This window comes from Onychostoma macrolepis, unplaced genomic scaffold (genome assembly GCF_012432095.1).
Source record: "Onychostoma macrolepis isolate SWU-2019 unplaced genomic scaffold, ASM1243209v1 Scaffold258, whole genome shotgun sequence".
NCBI lineage: Eukaryota > Metazoa > Chordata > Actinopteri > Cypriniformes > Cyprinidae > Onychostoma > Onychostoma macrolepis.
In genome coordinates, this window is record NW_026704773.1 from 1 (window position 1) to 6,923 (window position 6,923).

The 6,923-nt window shown below is 36.0% G+C and overlaps 1 long non-coding RNA gene across 1 annotated transcript; it reads right to left on the reverse strand.

Annotated features, from left to right (window-relative positions):
- Positions 1–4,193: 4,193 nt before the first annotated feature.
- Positions 4,194–5,870, reverse strand: LOC131535431 (uncharacterized). The gene is made up of 3 exons (XR_009269602.1): positions 5,823–5,870; positions 5,356–5,459; positions 4,194–5,237 (listed from the first exon to the last, which is right to left on the reverse strand). It is a non-coding gene; the product is annotated as an uncharacterized LOC131535431 (long non-coding RNA).
- Positions 5,871–6,923: the final 1,053 nt, after the last annotated feature.

Consider the following 6,923-nt stretch of genomic DNA (forward strand, 5'->3'; position numbering starts at 1 on the left):
TATCATCAGCATTAGAAGATGATCTTAAACCTTTTCTAAGTACCAGATCCAGCTGTAGGATTTTAGGATTGTCTTCACTATAGGAAACTCCAGAGACGCCGTCAGATTGAGAGTCTATGGTTGAGTTTTGGGATTGGTGACTGGAGAGAATAATCAGCACATGTACCACTCTAAGTCTAAAACATGTAGAAGCCTAAGTCTAAAAAAAACCCTGCAGTACAATGCAGTGCTTTGCAGTACAAGGTTTGCCAGTTATCCATACTGTACAACCAATGTAGCGTTTTCATATATATTGTTAAGGAAAATGAGCAATTGTCCTATTGCAAGTTTGCCTTTTTATTTCTTTAATACCTTTTTATTGTAACTACAAGTTAATATATGTGTTTGTTTATTAAGAAAGACACCACATGTTATTGTATTCATTTTATTGAAAGTGGTTTATTAAGAAAGACACCACACATGTTATTGTAATCATTTTATTGAAAGTAGTTTATTAAGAAATACACAAAACATGTTATTGTATTCATTTTATTGAAAGTGGTTTATTAAGAAAGACACCAAACATGTTATTGTATTTGTTTTATTGAAAGTAGTTTATTAAGAAAGACACAACACATGGTATTGTATTAAGCATTTATTGAGAAAGTGTTATAGCATATATCAATAGGAAGATAGTCAGGAAAGAAATATGTATTAGCCAGAGCTTTAAGGAAAGGAATGTTACCATTGATTGATGTGTTGCGGAAGCAGCGAAGGAGACATCTTAGAAGAAAGTCCCGGAGAAGAAAGATGAGAAAATGGAGGACTTTATATAGGAGTCTTCTGAGGGAAATTCAGGGAAATTCCAAGACCTCATGACATCAAGACATTGGAATCCACCTGCTGTCTATAAAGGACTGAAGTACGACGAAGAGAATCAGATGCTGGTTCTGCGTGACCTCTTCTCCGGTGCCAGACTTGCCTTGCCAGAGACGCCAAGAAAACCGAGCTTGCAAACCTTAGTTTTTATTTCTGTTTTTATATTTTATTTGTAATGTATTTAACCTATATACAATAAAACTATATTTAATTATAACTAAGAAGCTCGCCTGCCTGAAGAGTCTGATTTATAGACTTGAGCAAGAACAGACCACGGAGAAGTCTTCTGAGACCTATTTTGTGAGTATGAAATTTAAATGCTTATAGGATAGGACAGATTCGACTTTCTTTACCTAACCTGAGAATAAATAAAATAAGGTAGAAGGTGTATGGAATTTAGCACCGCAAAACAATATATATATACACACACACATATATATATATATATATATATATATATATATATATATATACACACATATACAGTGAGGAAAATAAGTATTTGAACACCCTGCTATTTTGCAAGTTCTCCCACTTAGAAATCATGGAGGGTCTGAAATTGTCATCGTAGGTGCATGTCCACTGTGAGAGACATAATCTAAAAAAAATCCAGAAATCACAATGTATGATTTTTAACTATTTATTTGTATGATACAGCTGCAAATAAGTATTTGAACACCTGTCTATCAGCTAGAATTCTGACCCTCAAAGACCTGTTAGTCTGCCTTTAAAATGTCCACCTCCACTCCATTTATTATCCTAAATTAGATGCACCTGTTTGAGGTCGTTAGCTGCATGAAGACACCTGTCCACCCCATACAATCAGCAAGAATCCAACTACTAACATGGCCAAGACCAAAGAGCTGTCCAAAGACACTAGAGACAAAATTGTACACCTCCACAAGGCTGGAAAGGGCTACGGGAAATTGCCAAGCAGCTTGGTGAAAAAGGTCCACTGTTGGAGCAATCATTAGAAAATAGAAGAAGCTAAACATGACTGTCAATCTCCCTCGGACTGGGGCTCCATGCAAGATCTCACCTCGTGGGGTCTCAATGATCCTAAGAAAGGTGAGAAATCAGCCCAGAACTACACGGGAGGAGCTGGTCAATGACCTGAAAAGAGCTGGGACCACCGTTTCCAAGGTTACTGTTGGTAATACACTAAGACGTCATGGTTTGAAATCATGCATGGCACGGAAGGTTCCCCTGCTTAAACCAGCACATGTCCAGCCCGACTTAAGTTTGCCAATGACCATTTGGATGATCCAGAGGAGTCATGGGAGAAAGTCATGTGGTCAGATGAGACCAAAATAGAACTTTTGGTCATAATTCCACTAAACGTGTTTGGAGGAAGAAGAATGATGAGTACCATCCCAAGAACACCATCCCTACTGTGAAGCATGGGGTGGTAGCATCATGCTTTGGGGTGTTTTTCTGCACATGGGACAGGGCGACTGCACTGTATTAAGGAGAGGATGACCGGGGCCATGTATTGCGAGATTTTGGGAACAACCTCCTTCCCTCAGTTAGAGCATTGAAGATGGGTCGAGGCTGGGTCTTCCAACATGACAATGACCCGAAGCACACAGCCAGGATAACCAAGGAGTGGCTCTGTAAGAAGCATATCAAGGTTCTGGCGTGGCCTAGCCAGTCTCCAGACCTAAACCCAATAGAGAATCTTTGGAGGGAGCTCAAACTCCGTGTTTCTCAGCGACAGGCCAGACACCTGACTGATCTAGAGAAGATCTGTGTGGAGGAGTGGGCCAAAATCCCTCCTGCAGTGTGTGCAAACCTGGTGAAAAACTACAGGAAACGTTTGACCGCTGTAATTGCAAACAAAGGCTACTGTACCAAATATTAACATTGATTTTCTCAGGTGTTCAAATACTTATTTGCAGCTGTATCATACAAATAAATAGTTAAAAAATCATACGTTGTGATTTCTGGATTTTTTTTTTTTAGATTATGTCTCTCACAGTGGACATGCACCTACGATGACAATTTCAGACCCCTCCATGATTTCTAAGTGGGAGAACTTGCAAAATAGCAGGGTGTTCAAATACTTATTTTCCTCACTGTATATATATATATATATATATATACATTTATTTTATTTATTTTTCACATTTGTCTCTTACACTCTCAAAACTAATTCATACTGTGTGTACATAATGATATGTATAATTTATTCTAAATAATATATAATATATTTATTATATTAATGTGGTTTGACCTGTGCCACATAACTTCATACACATGCAATGCTACTGGAAGTTTGGTGTTCACGTCAGTTTATGTATGTGGGATGTGAGTGTTAAAGGTGTTAATATGTATGTGGGGATGTGAGTGTTAAAGGTGTTTTTTTTCCATTCCTACGATTGAAGTAATAGAAGTGTGACTTCTTCTAAATGCAAAGGTTTTAAGAATTCAAAGCATGCAAGGAATCAAAGAACTGCCTCAACTGAATGAGTCATTCACAAGTCACTCAACTGATTCAATTGCCCTTTCCAAATACTCACAATTGTGGTCTTTGTTAACCACTTGACTACTTTTATGACATATTTTTCTGTGTTTGCCCCAAGTGAGCATGAAGACCACAACTGCACTTTTCATTACCTGATGGGACACAGTTAAAGTATGTATGTTTGTATGTTTGGTTCTTTCTGTATTTCAAATCCGAGGTCTGCTTTGGCAATACAAATGCTTTTGTATTATTAAATTAACGTCTTCAAATGCTATATTCTAGTTTCATTCTTTAACTTTTTTCTTTTACCATTTTTATTTCTATGTAACAGAGGGTTGTAAAAAGCATTTCACTGCACACATAGGGCCAGTTTTACTAAGCAGGGCCCCTGTTACTCTGTTCTACTATTACACCCTGTCCAACACCCCTGACTCCTACAAATGAATATTCAATAAGGTCAGACGCAAAAATAGCCTAACTGTGTCCACGCTAATTTGTCACTGCGCGTCTTTAGTAAATCCTGACAGTACTATTTCACATGCTTGTTCTGTTCTGCTGGTGCCGTCTGACAGGTAACTTACAAAAGCATGGGTACATTTTTTAGAACAGTGTTACTGAGAAAATACTGTGTGATCTGCTTTGCAGTCCGGTCTCTGTTTGACAGAGAATTCAGAAATTGTGATTTACAGCCCTGGAAATGTCATCAAAATGTATTAAAATGTTAAAGAAAATGACTCAGGCTCAGATTGTCAGAAAGAGGCTCAAAATGGTTTTCTTGAGGTTTTAAATATTTATTTTAATGATTATTACTGGACATATACAAATAATCTCTTAAACAATCTCTAAAAATTATTAAAACAATTCTGCAGGAATCATAAAGAACAACAAAAGTAAAATAAATTCAAAAATTGAATAGTGAACGTATAATTTCAAACTACAGCTTATTTCAGGATTTGTAAATCAACAGAAGTCTTAATTTGTTCATCAGGTGTGTTTGGTGTTGAGACAAATGAAATACAGTCAGTGTGATGAAGAGAGATTTTGTTACTCTAAACACTGATGTTACTGAAATATATTAAGATGAAGACATAATATGGAAATATGGAGCTGGAAACTCATAGCTGAAATCAGCATTGAGAAACAAATATTCACTTTTCATGTTGCTGAGATTTAGAACTCTCCACGAGAATGACAGAGAAATTGATATGATGTTGTTGAAATAGCTAAAGTAACAGAACAGTTTGAGTTTTCACTGTTTGTCTGGATCTGGCATGCAGTATGGTGACTAACAACCAACTCTTACTGATGCTCTTGTGTGCTGTATGTTAGTTTTTGTTATCTCTTGTCGTACGTTCGTTGTCATCGCTTATGTTTTGCAAAGCATTATTTTGCTTCGCTTCAGCGATGATAAAGAGGCATCCATTCTCACATTTTGGGGGCAGATCAATGAGGGGAAGGGTTTGTTTGTTTTGGTTTTGATTTCAAATATCATTGGCATTTCTCATAAATCACTTACTGAAGCTTTAAGACAATACATATACTCTCACTTGATCTCCTAATAAAACACTTGATTTATTTGGGAGTTATTTGTGTTGTTATTGTTGTGGCATGGCCTCACCCATGAATTCTGCTTCTGTGGTGATCATAATAATGGACAATCCCTAGGAAAACTGTTCTCACATTTGTTACTACCTTATCCTAAAGCACCATCATAATGCCCCTTATTAATAAATAATTGTATATTTAATAATAATAATATAAAATTTATTAGTGCCACGGTTCTTCACTTTAAACTTACAAGAGCAGTGATCTATTATTTCTGAATGAAACCACATACAGGAAACTCAAATAACATTTACAGATCTCATAGATCTGAGTTCTCAGTGGTATAGTATCTTGCGCTTCTTCCTGTTGCCTGTTTGAACAATAACATACTCAATTAAACACATAATTTCTTTGGCGAATTAGAAGGAAGTATATATTTTTGCATCTTTTAAAGATGATTTTTCCACAATAAGTATTGTAATACTCACCGGTTTCTTACTTAAGCATTTCCAACAGCAAAAATACACAATGACAGCTGCCCCCATAACAACACCACATATTCCAAATAAAGCAAAGAAAGACAGACCTGGATCTGAAACAGTTAAAACACACAGTCATTATTAGTGAAGAGCAAGTGTTTTACTGATATCTTTGATATTTTCTACATTGGTCAAGAGTTGTGGGATATTGCTGTAACTGATAAAGTTAAGTTTTAAGTATAGCAGTTAAAACAGCACCACAACACAATGAGCTCAACAACAAACAGCAGCATGGAGAAACTGGCTTTATTGCTTTTGCACATCAGTAACATTAGTAAACATTCTGCTGTGAAAACTGTGATATTGATATTCATGTCATGTACAGTATATATAACATTAAATGAAATAAAAACATTTATTGATTTGTTTTCGAAATGTTCATGGGGAAGATCCCTGTATGTTTAAATGACACTCACCAGTGACAGTAACACTGAAACTCCTAATGATGCTGATCCTGACGGTCCTGCTGCTCATATGTAAATAAAAATCTCCAGAGTCTGTGGTTCTGGTGTTTGTGATGATCAGGGATCCAGTCATATAGTTCACCTTCAGTCTGTCTCTGAATCTCTCATCACACTGATCATCTGTACAGATCTTACTTTGATATCCAGTGATTTCAGCGATAAGAGTGTCATTAAAATACCACATCATCACATCATTTGGGTTTTTTATCACACTAGTAGATAAAGTGACAGATTCTCCCTCATTCACAGACCTTCTCTTTATTCCAGCAGGAACATCTATAACACAAACCAAAAACTGCTGAAAGGAGGTATTATATAATGCAAAATTGTAAATATTAACAAAAAATTATAATATGATTTAAATGTATAACCTGCTTTTTCCTCAGTAACTGACAATGATACTAAATAACTTTGTACTGTTGCTGTTGTTTCTGTTTATGATCTGTAGTTCATAAAGTCCAGAGTCTGTGGTTCTGATGTTCATGATGGTCAGAGATCCAGTCTGATGATCCAGCTTCAGTCTGTCTCTGAATCTCTCAGTGCCTTTATTACACTGAACATCTGTACAGATATCACTGAGATCTCCACTGATCTCAGCTATACGAATGTCTTCATGCTTTCATTTTGTGTAAAATTAGATCCTGTGCTGGAGTTTCTACATGTGAATTTGTAGTGAATAACAAACACGAGAAATCATCAGCAAATCTAATAGAGAGTAAATGTGAATAATAATAATATAAAATTTATTAGTGCCACGGTTCTTCACTTTAAACTTACAAGAGCAGTGATCTATTATTTCTGAATGAAACCACATACAGGAAACTCAAATAACATTTACAGATCTCATAGATCTGAGTTCTCAGTGGTATAGTATCTTGCGCTTCTTCCTGTTGCCTGTTTGAACAATAACATACTCAATTAAACACATAATTTCTTTGGCGAATTAGAAGGAAGTATATATTTTGCATCTTTTAAAGATGATTTTTCCACAATAAGTATTGTAATACTCACCGGTTTCTTACTTAAGCATTTCCAACAGCAAAAATACACAAT